At 34.2% G+C, this 15,924-nt stretch overlaps 1 protein-coding gene across 5 annotated transcripts in view; it reads left to right on the top strand.

Moving 5' to 3' along the window:
- Positions 1-15,924, top strand: part of LOC125229307 (monocarboxylate transporter 10-like) — a 276,054-nt gene that overhangs the window by 164,877 nt on the left and 95,253 nt on the right. For 4 of the 5 annotated variants that reach the window (XM_048134113.1, XM_048134112.1, XM_048134110.1 and 1 more), the window contains exon 1: positions 101-219. The exons of the other annotated variant lie outside the window; for it this stretch is intronic. The gene's annotated coding sequence lies outside the window, so the exon portion shown is untranslated. Of the gene's footprint in view, positions 1-100; positions 220-15,924 lie in introns of those variants that run through there. 5 annotated transcript variants of the gene reach the window in all.

The following is a 15,924-nucleotide window of genomic DNA, read 5'->3' on the forward strand; positions in this document are numbered from 1 at the left end:
GTTCGCGGGGCTGTTAGAACACGAGGTCTACACCGGTCGAATGTGGAGCAAGCCGCGCGGCGATGCCTCCAGCAAAAAATCAGTGTAAGCTCCACACGATCCCAAAACGGTCGCGCGCTCGCTGCCACCGCGCGGAATCGAACTTTCCGAAAACTTCAAACTATTCCAAACCCCAATTTTCGAACCCAAGTGCTATTTTAACGTGAAAAGTGTTATTGTGTAAGTTCACATATGACCATGGCCCGGTCGTGTCTCGTACAGAATCACGACTGAGCACGTGTTTGGAGACTTGCCGTTCACTTCACCTATTTTGTCGTATGCTGGTCTTACTATTAGTCACCGGCCCTAAGCAAGCCCTTGCGGCGTTTTTTGCCTCTTCATAGGTTGATCAGCCTGAGTACTCCTTAGGTACACTTAAAAACACAACTTATATATACAGGGTGACATTTTGGAGGGTGCATAAAAGTAAGATTTTTATTTCCAGCACACTAATAACAATGTAAACATTGAGATATAAGTTAAAAGATATTATACTTAAGATTATTAAAATTTGTGCAGTCCCATAAAGGGCATCCTGTATCCCGCCAAGTCGAGCTTAAGTTGTTCAAAAAGTACTAACTTGTGTAACTTTAGTATGCAGAACCTGTCTTTTACTAACGCACTGGTTGGATTAATACTTAGATTAGATTAGATTAGATTTAATTTCTTTATTTCATGATAAAAATTACACTATAAATTTGCTACATGTCAAAATTATGTTTATCTTCTCATCATGATCGTCAAAAATTACATAATAAATTCCAAATAAAAATAATTGTGTCTCCCAAATGAGGATCTTAGTATCTTTTTTTTTCATTTATTACGTCAATATTATAATAATTCTAACATACCTACAAAACGTCGCAATATCACACGCTTTTAACTCATAAAACGCAATTTTTAAACATAAATAAAAAGTTAAAAAACAATAATATATGTAACTACTTAATTATGTATTCTTACATTCAGCACCACTACTAAATACTTTAGCACTATCGCAAACAAGGGTGCTAAGCAGTGTGCTGGTACTAAACTGTTCCAAAAAACTCCCCATGAGCCAAAGTCTAAAAAACCTCGAAAAGCTCCATTATATTATTTTTGACATAAAATAAATCACTTCTACACTTTAAAATATAGTCGACGAAACATAATATGCACCGATCTCTCGAAAAACTTTTACATCGAATCGGCTCAAATTATATTTCGCCAACTTTACATCTGCTTCTAAATAAATATTAAATTTTATAAGTACTGAACCTATGAAGAAATAAGCATAATGACTATTTACTTATTTAACTTCATACAAACAGGTAATGTGTGAAGAGACATAATGAATTGATGCTGATATTCTCTGCATGGCCATGGCATGTGCCAATTCTCAATAGACCAATTAATAAGTCCATAATTCTACTACTAGGGAATACAACACTGTTTGGTCTGCAATACTTAATATCATATCTATATAATACACATCCGTTAAAATGATTTTTTTGATATCATGTATAAGTAGGTAATATCTAACTACAAATATTTAATATATTTGCCAAATTATAAATGAATGTATAAGTCTATCGTGTCTAAGGACTAACGTTACATAACTTTCTTTCAAATAATGAGTAAAAACCGCATCCAGATCTATTTTTCTCGCAATTTAATCAGACACATACATGGCGTCAAACTACATAGTACCATCCCTCTATTGTGTCGGTAGCAAAAAACCAAAATCCATCCTTGAAATTTTTGCCCCAAAATTAGATGCACCTTGTATCTCAGTCAATGGGGCCTAAAAAGTCCGATTTACGTGCCCCTTATACCCATGTAGAGAAATCAGCCCTTGGAAAGTTAACCGAGCGCCTTAATTGTAGGTAAAGGTCACTAGTATTTCTACAACTGAACCTTTCCAGTACAAATTAGCCGTACTTTAGTGTTGAACTTTACTTATAAAAACTGTCTTGCCAAATTATTTACTTTGTCCCACAAGCGCAAAATTCTTGCGAATATTGTAGCGTACAAAGAATAAGGATTTCTGGACAAAATTATACAAACTAGCAGAGCATAACCAAGTAAGCATGTACATACATATTATGTCAGTTTTTATTCAGTAACACAATTTTTTGTGAGTACCTATAGATTATAGAATCCATCCCGTCCTCATTGTTCTTTGTGTCCCGCATTGATATACCTCTCATACATATCTTGTAAAATATTTTTATTTTTACCAATAAAGAAACTGAACTGAACTGAACTGTATGTTTTAGGTAGGCATAATAAACAAGACACAAAAAGCGTGCGTGCTTATAAATCACTCGTACATTGGCTCGTTTATCGACATAAGAAATACCAATTAAGGACCTAATTTTCGACGATACAAGTCAATTTTAAATCATGCCTTCTCGATTTTCGCAATGTACTAGAATATATCAAAATATCTCAATCTTATATTGCAAGCCGAAACTGACCAGCAAATACTTATTTACTTATACAATATTGATGTCATTTACGTGATAAATCAAGGATTTACCTACACGTATGCAAAACATGTTTTGTACACGCACATACACTAGCATTCATACTTAACTCAAACAATTAAAAAGTTTACAAAGATCGCTTTGACATTTTGTTTCAATGAAGTCACACCCTAAATTTAGATATGGTACCTATTTTTATATCAGTGAAAGTCAGTTATTCAGCTAATCAAAACCATAATATCTATACTCGAAACTCGTATATTTTCTCCATACAAAGCTTCGATATAATAATTATTATTAACATTACCTAGCAAAACACTAACCAAAACATCCGAATCCGTGGGAAAAAACTAGTATTATACACCGTTATAGCAATACGTTATTATCGATAGCCGACGTTGAAAATTTATTAGAAAACAAAACGGAAACAATTCGAGTTTTAATACCAAAGTAGTTAGTGAAACTAGTTTTTTTGCGAGTATGGTCTATTAAAAACTAGCGGACAATCAGTCTGATTGCTTTGAATAAGAATAAATGTTGCCGAATGATGATAAGAAGAAGATGTAACTATAAACCGTTTCAAATTATAAGAACAATTGATTTTCAATGAATTTAAATTATAGCGCAATTTTATTGCTAATGATGGAATCGAAATACCTACTTATAATACTTCCAATTAAGAAATAAACAAAACTAAAAAAATCTGCTATCGTCGCGTCGTCTTTCATTTAAATGACAACTCATTGATTGGTCCCCTGTTGGAAGAAAACCATGAGTTTTTCTCTGTACTCATTTCAAGAGTTTCTGGCAATTTTAATAAACTTTATCAATTTTAATAATCGCTCTGTACCTAATAGTACCTATAGTTAAATTTTAGTCAAAAGAAAACAATAATATCAACTTCCTTTTATTCGTATCAAATTCCTTCAGTGAACTACGTGAGAAAATCTCACTTCCTAAAGTTACAAATGTTGCTCTTGACAAATATAGTTAAAAATACATGAAAGGTTTACCCTTTTCAAAACAAACGACAAAAATCTGTCGCCGTGACAGTTGACAGATGGCGTTGACAACCGACGAGAAATGCACTATTACGAGAGAGATAATTAGCTTTGTTACCGCAGCTACAAATTCTTGCTAAACTACCCGGTTTTATGAAACACTAACCTTAAAACTTATGTCGCTTACGTCTAATAAACCCCCTTTTATATTAGAGAAATTTTTAAAATGTCGTAAGCGACAGTTGGTTCTTAGTCTTTGTTCTAAGTGGACGGTCACAATTAGCCATTGGACGACAGGAATGTTTCATTTAACGGAAATATCTGGGCTACTTCAGGCATTTTCGCGTGTAGGACTGAGGAAAGTAACTGTAATCAGCTTGTCTGACATTGATTATCTAAATGAATAAAAGAAACATTAAGGTTTTTTCCTGAAATGTCGTTTTAAGTAAGGAATATAAAAAATGTACCTACGAATCATCATGATCATGAATCATGCTAGGTGAAATATAAGCACCTCCATTAATTTTATTTTTGCGCTTATCTTTTCAGACTATGACGTTTTTATTTGCCGGAAAAAATATCAAAATCGAAGGTGCCGTTATGCAAACACTTAGGTAGTTAGTAATATGTAATATTAGCTGCAAAAGTGCAAGGAGAACTTATGAATGAATTCATTGATAAATTCGACATGCACTTTTGCAGCTGATAGTACGTAAGAATTAGACCGAAACTTCATTTAGAATTCAAGAAATTATTCAGAAGAAAAAAAGACATACCCTTGCAAAAGTCTTTGCTTAAGTATTTTTAATTTGCAATACTTGGCACTAAAAAACATAGCTAAGAACACTCTCGACTAACTCAATTTTCAAACAAAAAAAACTAAATCTAAATCGGTTCATCCGTTAGGGAACTACGATGCCACAGTCAGACACACACACAGAGAGACAGACAGACACGTCAAACTTATAACACCCCGTCGTTTTTGCGTCGGGGGTTAAAAAATCATGTTTGTCAAAGAAATCGCCTTATTTATACCATTGCCATTTTTATACTGTCTTACTAAGTAGTATCCAGGTATTACTGGAAGTATCCAGGCTTCCCTGGATCTTAATATAACAGTAAAATCCTTTTTCCCCTCACTAGCTCGGAAACACGTGTTTTGTCCTTTAATACCAGCGGGTAAAAACGCATTTTATTCACTAGTGGGTAAAGTAATTTGACCTTGAATAAAGTCAAATTAACTGCTTTAAAGTTGATAAAAGTAGGTGAATCTAGTAATAAAGATGATTTTACCACCTGTGGAACTACTGGAAGCAGTGATAAACGCATTTTTTGCGTTGTAGTTTCCTCGCTATAGTGAGGTGAAAAGTTTTGTGTTACACTCGGGTGCAATATATTTTACTTCTCGTGTTTTAAAAAACTCGCAAGTTCAGGATTCTATTCTCGAACCACTCGCTTCGCTCGTGGTTCAACTATAGAATCCTTTCACTTGCTCGTTTTTAAATTCCACACTCGGCGTTAAAATACAACTTTGCCCCCTTGTATAACAAATAACTATTACCCGTTTTTTATACTTTCAACATTAAAGCAATTTAATTCCCTCGAGTTTCATACACGGAAACAGCAAAGCTTGAACTTCTCATTTGGGAATTTAAATCTTGCATTCACATGAGTTCATATTCAGAGAACATATTTAAATCTAGCTAAAAGAATACCTCGCGACTGCTGAAACTGCTGGGAGTACGTTTGTTGAATTTTCTATTAGTTATCATAGATTTCCTATGGTAGAATCTGTATTTGAGATTACATAGGAAATATAGCTTTCACGACAAATAGGCGTAATAATATAAGCAGTCAAGCATTGAGCATCTATCAACCCGCGATCTTATCTTTAATTTAGTGGAATGTTGTGTCATTTTACAACGTTTTATTTGGTTTGTTAGTACTGCTGCAGGTTCTTGCAATTTTCTCACATCATCTCATCTGCTGTCAGGATCTGCAACGGTCTGTGGCAAGTAAGACAGTGAGAGACGTGGCGGTGCGATGATACTACGATGCTTGTAATTTTATCACATAGATAGGTATGTGATAGCGGGCTCACTTATTCGATAAACTCTATCGCATCGATGCGTCCCTGTCGCACTTACAAATAGTGCGAAAAGGACGGCCTGACGTTTTATCGTTTATCACGCGACCATGCTTGCCTGTCTGGTGTCCATGTCTACTTACACTTACCTAAATGCCATGATGGCAGTCTGCGCTGTGTTTCTCCGTCTAATATGGAATATAAAGATATTATATACTAGCTTTTGCGCTTCGCTCGCATTAGAAAGAGACAAAAAGTAGCCTATATATCACTCTCCATCCCTTCAACTATATCCACCAAAAAAAAACACGTCGATTCGTCGCTCCGTCTTGCTGTGAAAGACGGGAAAACAAACAGACACAGTTTCCCATTTAAAATATTAGTATCCACTCAGTTGCTTTTGGTAGCTCTAGTTACCAGCTGTCACCTTTATTTTACTTGACAATAGAGGCCATTGAAAATTTTAGAGCAATTGAGTGGGTATGGATATACCATTTATTTTGCTTACCATTTATTGGCATCTTAACTAAACTTTTCGATACGATCGATCTAGTGGGTAAGTGACTGCAAACGGATCCGTAGTCAACAAAAAAGGCGCGATCCAAACCGTTCAAAGGCTACTCAAAACTTTTTTTGTGAACTAGTGCAAAGTCGGACATAGTGGGAAAAGCATGAATAGGCAATTCCGGGTATTTCACATCACGTACTATCCCCTGGGTCCCGGCCAAACGGAGACACATAACTTCCATTCGATGCTCTTTCCGTGGAAACTTTTTTTGTGAACGGCGAAAAAATTGAAAACACGGGAAAGTTTTTTTTGAAACAGCACGTTAAGGACTAAAGTTGTAGTATTGTTGGCTTTTATTTAGCCGATTAATGTTACAACTACAGTATTTTCTAACTTATTGCTGTGGTATTATCGTACTTAGAATAAGTTTGAGTAGTTTTTGCTATTTGTTACCGAATGTTTCAAACATTGTTTGGAGTTTTATGACAGACTTTTTTTATTAGTTGGTTGAGGACCTACATGAGACCTAAGATACTTATTTGCAGCCTTTAAACTTGGGAATATCTAGTACATATACATACAGCTTGGTCGACACAATGGTGTGATCACTTGATCAGATACCTAGCTGAAAATGGCGATAACAGCAATCATCATCCTCCTTGCGTTATCCCGGCATTTGCCACGGCTCATGGGAACCTGGGGCCCGCTTTGACAACTGGCCATAACAGCAATATAAACATTTAAAGTGTAAAAATTGTAATGTAAAAAAATAGTGACCTTAGTGCGGTAAGGGCAATGTTACATTTTAACTGCGGTCTACGATACAACGTCAAAATGGCTATTATATCCTCGCATCGACAAATAAATGAGATACTGAGTTATCTTAAGAAACTACCTACCGTAAAAATCACGCATTCCTTTATAGCTCTTTTTAAAGCAATCGAACATTAACTGCAATATGCGAAACTACGGTGACGAATTGACTTTCTGTTTAAGAAGACAAATTGACTTTTTGATTCGAAACGGCAGACATTAACTGAAAATGTACCTACCGATAAAGTATAAAAAAAATATTCCCGATTCGATATATGGGATGCAGTTACCTCAAAGAAACTACCGTGGATGCGACGCATTTCTCTGCCTCCCGATTAGGGCAATTTTACATTAACTGCGATTCAACGACAAAACTACCAAAATATTCCGGACTTAATAAATAAAAGCGCAGTTATTTCAAAAGACAAGTCAATCGTTCTATTCTATTTAGGGCAATGGAACATTAACTTTTGCATTTACCGAAAAAGCAATCAAAACACCAAATATTCTCAAACTGACAAATAAGTCAAGATAGTGAGTTATCTCAAGAAAACTACCGTGAAATGTAGCGCGTTCCTTTACCCCCTGTTTAGGGCAATGGGGCATTAACTGCGATGTTACCGACGCGGCGATAAAGATAAAACAAAGTCGACATACCACGCGTTGCATTGATACGATCACTGGAGCGGGTTATTCGCAGCTCATAAATAAATAGGTTAAATATACCTACCTATAACACAAATAAATGTATTATTAAATGTATTTATTTAACCAGCATATCAGTACACAACATACAAGAGAAAAATATTAGATATACTAGATAGGCCTTTTTTTCCAAGGATGAGGCCTCGGGGCCCAGGCAATCTAGTAATCGGTTTGAGATGAGGAAGGGGCGCTGAGAAATTTCAAGCTCCTAAATAGAATTTGAGTGCCAAAAGTAAAGAAAGTTACTATTCGGATTCAAATATCTCCACCAGCATGACTTTTCAATACAACGTAGTCAACGGATTTTTGTCATTTATGGTATCCTCCATCGCTATCATTCATATCATTTATGGTATCACTAGCTTTTGCCCGCGGCTTCGCTCGCATTAGAAAGAGACAAAATGTAGCCTATGTCACTCTCCATCCCTTCAACTATCTCCACTTAAAAAATCACGCCCACTCGTCGCTCCGTTTTGCCGTGAATGACGGACAAACAAACAACACACACACTTTCCCATTTATAATATTAAGTATTCTGGATAGTCACCATCATTGTCGCTTCATAGTAACTCTGGTGCAATCTGGGTCCACATGGTGGCTTTATATCTACACGTTTAAAAAATCTTCTACAGAGTCCTCTTCCATCAATTATTTATACATTATACATTTTTAAATGTAAGTTTTACCTAAACTTGTACCTCCCGACGATCCTATGTGAATGTTTATTCACTCATTTTACGGGATTCCGTTCCTGAAATAAGGCTCAACAAACGAAAACCACCTGGGAATAACCCACTTCGAATCCATTACATCGAGAATGGTAGCAGTGCCGACATGCAATAAAAAATAACTCATCCCCGACTCTTTATGACAAACTTGCACATAACAATAAATAACCCGTCGTCATTACGGCGAAATAAATTTTATTCGCAATAATTATTGCGTGCCTTAAATTGAAAAAGTGGACGCCCGCCGTCTTTTGTTTCGAATAAATCGAAATAAAGACGACGTGGATTAATAAGACATTATAGAGGTTAATAATTTTGTGTCTGTCTATAGTATTTGGATGCTGATAAGCAATAATGTGTCAACCCACAAAAACTAAAAAAATTAGATTTTAATGCCATGTTATAGCTGGATTTTTAAACTTCTATTTGCAAAAATGACCTTTTCATTTTGAAAATTTTCACTATCCCAAAAGTAAAAAAATAGGTTAACACAAATCCTTTATCGTGTGTTGCCTGTTTTGCATTAATGTGTCAAGAACCTTAACTTATTATAGTAATTGGCAGAAGACATATTTAAATTACAATAATGTGTTAAGAGGATTGACTCAACGATTTTTTTACACTTGACTCATTCTTGCAAAACGCAAAAAATGACATAGTTACCCACTATGAGACTTGAATGATTATTGCAAAATGATATTTTATTCGTTGTTTTATGCTACGACCCGTGTTATAAAACATAAGTCATTATTGTTAAATTATATTCGGGTCATAAATTGTTCGTTTTTGGTGTAAGTACCATGACACTATATTGTAAAATATAACTGTTCATATTAATTTATGTTTGAATAAGTTATGACTTAGTCCATTAGTATATTTTTGCACATGAATGGTAAATTCAGTACGAAATTGAACATTTTAAGTCATGAATATACATATTCGTTATTATAATTTGCAAACATTTTTTACAAGTATGTTTTATATAAAAATCTAATATAAGCTACTATTTTTTTATAATTACTAATTACATTAAGACGTGTTAATGTATGCATAAAAATATTGTTTGATTTTTGAATACTTACTGAATGGTAGTTTATTATTTTGTAAAGATATTTTATGTTTTGTTCTTGTACAAGTCATGAGTTATTCATAATTTAAATGACTTAGTCTATTTCTTAGCGTAAAAAAATATTTTGTTGTATATTTTAGATAAGTAGTTTATTTTTTTTAAAGATGATTATTTGGTTTTTGTAACGATTTTTTGTTGAAAAAGCACAGATAATTTAAATATGTGTCTAGAAATGATCATTACTCTAATAGTTAATTTATAGTATTTTATTCAACAGGCGTTTAAAGGAGGTCAAGAAATATCAGTGGCGTACTTTCCACGAGTATTTTGGAGTCAGTTAAACACCATTGCATACAATACTTTTACAACGACCATGCATTTAGTTTTTAATAGTTTTTTTTTAATAATTCTCGCGAAATTCACACTGTTTCCTGTATTGCAAAGGTTTGCACTGTCAGCTCAGCTGCCCAAAGCCTTCCCGCGCACACACGAGTATCGTTAATGCAATGCGTTGCCATGATTACAGAACCAAACAATGCGTTTTCAGTTTTTTCGATACGCACAATCCTGTAAATGACGAATAACAGTTCGGGAGTAGAAAAATCATTAAAAGGTTTGATTAATAAATAATGTATTGATTCCTACATACCTAATAACATAAGTGACCATGACTGATATGTTACTTAACACTTATAAAGTTAAAAATATGCACAGGTAGAGTATTTTACAACAACAATTTATGTGCTTTAACATGTTTATTTAAGACTCATAGATATTTTTAAACAATTAGCAAAAGTGGGTTAAGTATCATAACACAGTCTTGAAAAAGTTTGACGTCGTCGAACAATTCGCAATAAAAGAAAACGGCATTATTTCGTCAAATTGAAGTTTGTTTTGAAATTAAGCTACAATAATCACTACTACTGAACGTATTATAGCTGAAAAACAAAACAATATATATAAAAACATTTTTTTTTAAGAGAAACACAAAAAAAATAGAAAAAATCTTTAGACGCCATTTTCTCAAAATGGTTGGCGTGTGGGTTGACACATTGTTGCTTATCAGCATCCATTTATGAAATGAATAGTTACGGTTATAGTCGATTCCTTTGCAGCTGACTGTGTTTGCATTTTTTTAAACAAGTTTATGGCATTTGGCTTGGCTTAAATAAAATAAATAGTTTTAAAAAGTTTAGTTCAACTTTCAATCCTGACACAACTTTATTTAAAATTGCAAACGGGACTTAATCGCGTATTTACTATGTTTTAAACACTAACCTCCGACGTTTCAAGGACGGCATTGTCCCCGTGGTCTCGGAGCAGCCACGACCACGGGGACAATGCCGTCCTTGAAACGTCGGAGGTTAGTGTTTAAAACATAGTGTTTAAAACATAGTAAATACGCGATTAAGTCCCGTTTGCAATTTTAAATATGTGTAAAAATCGTGAAAGTTTGAATCAGTGTTTCTGACACAACTTTGCTTCACAGTTCAAATTACGCTACCATGGCGCGGTCAAAGTTACATGGGCCTAAGACTAAAATATTAGCTAACACAACTCTTGTCTTGGGTATATGACCCCTGTAACTAACTATCTATTTTAACAGATTTCTTAGATTTCTTATTTTAATATTGATAGTTCTATCCTTTAACTACGAGTAGCAACGTAATAAAATGCTGTAGGTGTGTACATGTCAAAAAAACTCGTAGAAAATTCAACTAAAATCGTCTTAGGCCTAATCACAGCGTTTTCCTTAAACGGTAAAACCAAAATTTGTGAAACTTTCAGAGTATTAAACTTTGAATTTAAATTAGTAATGCGATGAAACTTTGAAAATGTTCAAGTTGCCAGTCCTTGTCACGGTCTAATAATGGTTCGAGTGGGTTATGGCGATAATAAAACACATAAAATTTAATAGGTGTCGACTGTCGATCGTTTCGAAGCTATGAGTTCACTCCATTTAACGTTCAGTGTGGCTTTACATTAAACTTCTAAACTAAAAGAGATATAAATAAATAGTTAAAATTTTCAAGACACCTTTTTTAGGGTTCCGTAGTCAACTAGAAACCCTTATAGTTTCGCCATGTCTGTCTGTCCGTCCGTCCGTCCGTCCGTCCGTCCGTTCTAATCGCTAATCGTCCGTAATAATCGCTCCTAAAGGAAAAAAAAGTGCGTCCCCCCCCCTCTAACTTTTGAACCATAACTTTAAAAAATATGAAAAAAATCACAAAAGTAGAACTTTAAAAAGGCTTTCTAGGAAAACTATTTTGAACTTGATAGTTTCAGTAGTTTTTGACAAAAATACGGAAAACTACGGAACCCTACACTGAGCGTGGCCCGACACGCTCTTGGCCGGTTTTTATTAACTCTCAATAACTTTTAAGCACGAACGAATATTGCACCGAATCCTACCTAAAATGTACATACATACTTATAATCACGCCTGTATCCTATAACCCATAAAGGGGTAGGCAGAGCACTTGAACTACTAAGTTTCAGTGCCACTCTTGGCAAAAAGGGGTTGAAAGAAATCCAAATTGCCACATTATTTTATCACAAACAGGATGAAATACAAAAGAACCGTTCAAATTTTGCATGTTGACTTTTCAGGTCATAATGAACAACTTTTATTATGGGACCAATGCTGAAATCGCGAAAACAAAATTGGGTGTCCCATAGAAATGAGCGGAACCATGACAGTCGAAATGTATGAAACTGCCAATTTTTTTTGCGATTTCTCTATGCAAAGTTTGAACGGTCCTTTTTATTTTACCGTACATAAATTATGTCCCGTGTTCTTTCATCTTTTTGATAAAGTACAAGATGGTACGATAACAAAATATAAATAATATCAGCGCAAAATATAAATAATATAAAATAATATCTTTGACGACCGGTCTGGCGCAGTCGGTAGTGACCCTGCCTGCTACGCTGCGGTCCCGGGTTCGAATCCCGGTAAGGACATTTATTTGTGTGATGAGCACAGATATTTGTTCCTGAGCAATGGATGTTTTCTATGTATATAAGTACTTATATATTATAATATATATCGTTGTCTGGGTACTCACAACACAAGCCTTCTTGAGCTTACCGTGGGCCTCAGTCAATCTGTGTAGGAATGTCCTATAATATTTATTTATTTATTTTATCTTTCAAAATGTCCTAAGGGGGCTTTAGTCCAGAAAAAATCTCGCATCTAAGTACTGCGCTTGAATGTGTATACAGTCTCTTAAATATATCAAGTGTTTCATAAGTGCCTAATAGATGGAGTCCTTGATTAATAAGGAGGCAAAATTGCATTTTCACCACACCAACTGGTAAATATTCTCTTTTTGAAAGAGAATTTTCAAGAATTTTGTCGCTTAGCAACAGCGTATTTAGAGCGGATGCAGTAGCGAAATCAATCCTAACATTTTACTTTGCCTTCTCGTTATCTATTGCTTTAATAACAGGAAAATATTAACCATATCGTCAAAAATGTACTCTATTTTTTATGGTTCAATATAAATTATATAATTTATTATTTAATTATATAATTTCGATATCGAAACAACGCCAACAACATTTTAATATGCCAATTGCGAACAAAACATCATAATAAATATGAGCATCCAACGCGCGAATCCTCAATAACGTCGTCCACTCGCCAAATAAATTGCCAGCGTGTGCATTTTTATCTGGCAGATTATAAACTGGCAATATATACGCGATGCAAAAAAAGAAGTTGACGCATGCTGTGTCCGCTCCTTTCCTTTTGATAAAACACTTGATTCAATGAAGTGATGTATTTTTCGTGTCGTTTTGTTCGCGTGTGGGATTTTGTTTATTTCATAAGAGTGCAGTGTTCTTTGAGTTTAGGTAAGCTAGCAGTTATACAGCATCTTATTATGAATCTTTTGGTTCCACCTTGCCATTTAATCCCCATTCACCCCAAACTACCCTATTGTGACGTAAGAACGTTTGCACATTATCTGATCCGATATCGGTTGTAGGAAGAATGTAGAAGGGAAATGTCAAAGATGGCTCCTTTAATATAAAGGATATCGGTCCTACATCCGATATTGAATGGGATAATGTGAAAACGCACTAATTGCGACGAAAATCTGGGGACTAATCATGGTTGTGCTTTTCTCACTTGTCACTTTAGTCGCTTACAAATTTGTTCTAACGTGACAGGTATGGTGACAAATGATAAACAGCCATCTATAACATCCATCTCAGTCCGACTAGCAATATTGACAGAACATAAAATAATAAAAAATCGCAGATATTTCAGTTAATCGACAGTTGCTAATTTATTTCATTTTGGTACTTTAACTTAGTGCCAACTTGTAATTACTTTATGGAATTCAGTATATTATAAACATTGGAGTATTTAGTCAAATATTAATACTAATTTTACAAATGATTATATTACTCATTACAGCCATGACAATAGTAGGTAACGTATGTAGAGTGTCCTTAAACAAATATTATTTTTTTGATGAAATAAAATTATGAAAATCCGTAATTTTTCAAATATAAATTTCCTAGCAGTATAATTTTAATGAATATGAAAACATTCCACTTAAACATAATTACAATAGTGAGCACATTATTTCATAGTACAGCATAATGTACGGAAGAGTAATGAAATGGCGTCAAACTTTAGACGTTCAAGAGCTGGAAGATTGATTGAGAGATTCCGGCGGCACTTCGTTTCCGAGCCACTGGGATTTGTTTTTTACTTACTGGGGAAATTTAATTATACCCCTTTGTAATACTTAAAGTTTTTTAGCGACTTTGGGAAATTGAAGTTAGGATTTTGTATTTTTATTATGGGATTATATTTTATACAATTCCTATAGATTTTATATATTCCTGCCGCAAGTATGTACACAACATTACCTATATCGTTAGTCTCTTTTCTCTGCCTATATTACATTACATTACTACATTTCTCAGCTCAATAACTTTTTTTATTGCAATCCTGAAGAAAATATTATCAAAATAAATATGATAATGATCAGTAAAATCTATTAAAATGTGATTTTCGTTTAAAATTCTGATTAAAATGAATTGCTACACATCTCTAGTGAGCAACCAAACTTGACACCACATAAATAAAACAAACAGAACATAACAGGATACTAACTTTTTTTACCTGTAACAAAACAAAATCAGTAATTAAAAATAAATTAGGTTTTTGCTGAGGCGTCGAGAAAACTATGTAATTTGGAATAAAAAGAGGAATTCAAAGGTTTTTTTAACGTTTTTACTAGGTTTTGCTTATTACATAATGTTGTTAATATAGTAGTATGACATACTCATACTCATATATTTATTCAAGAAACAATACAGGTATTGTGTTTGAAACCTTAAAACTAAATATGATGGTACGATAAAAATGCTAAATCTAGATACCTACTATTACATTATAAAAAATTTCGTCTACGGTGTAGAAACAACTTCTCAATAAGAACTTTTTAAATTCTTTATTAAATAAAGAGCAATCTGTAATTGTTTTGAGTTCAGTAGGCAACCGGTTATAAATACATAATATGCCTTGATGACCAGCGGAATGTGCAACAACCTCAAGTCTAGGACGAAACTTCACTTTCATGTTTTTGGTGCGCGTAAGTAATCTGTTTTGTATATATGTATTTAATAAGCATCATTACTTTTTACAAGTAGGTACTTTAAATTGAAGCTTAATTTAAAATTTATACAGACTTTTTATCAATAACGAACCACCATTATCTACAAAAAACATCAGACTTGTATTTTATACAGGCCCAGTTTCTGAAAAGCTTATCTCTTTAAAATGCATCTCATGCGTGCATCGAGATCATAATGGGCAGCGAAGCCGACCCAGTTGCATGCGTTAGCGCACATCCCATCAGTTGCAATAAATGACAAGTGACACTCGATTTTACGCCGGAGACATGGCATTTATCGACGCATTTTGTTTTTTACAAACATATACGTATTTTATGTCGGTACAAGTATTACTCATCGCGGTATGAGTAACCTAGAATATTATATTTTATTCGTTTTCCGTTAATTTATAATTATAAAATTGCATGTAAATAGGGATGTACCGACTAGTCGCCGACTAGTCGGGAAAGCCGACTATACGGCAACATTAGTAGTCGGCGATTAGTCGGCGACTAGTCGGCACAAAAGGCCGACTAGTCGGCACATGATAAATGATAGGAAAATAGTACAAAAATAAATTATCGGAGGATTTATGGTTGTATGATGTACGTATTCGTTATGCCTTTGTTAGTCAAAAGAACAAATATCTATAATCATCACAGAATTAATGACCTACCTAAGACTATCGGTTTCATAGGCAGGACCACTATCTATTTTAAGCTAAAAAATGGAAAATGTGTATAACTATTATCACAGATATTTGAACCTGAACAAAATATGAAAAGCGTGATAGAACCCAAAAAATGACATTTCAAAAATTCTGGTGAAATTAGTCGATAATTCTGGCCGACTAATCGACCACCCAAGCGC

The sequence above is a fragment of the Leguminivora glycinivorella genome, chromosome 9 (assembly GCF_023078275.1).
Source record: "Leguminivora glycinivorella isolate SPB_JAAS2020 chromosome 9, LegGlyc_1.1, whole genome shotgun sequence".
Lineage (NCBI taxonomy): Eukaryota > Metazoa > Arthropoda > Insecta > Lepidoptera > Tortricidae > Leguminivora > Leguminivora glycinivorella.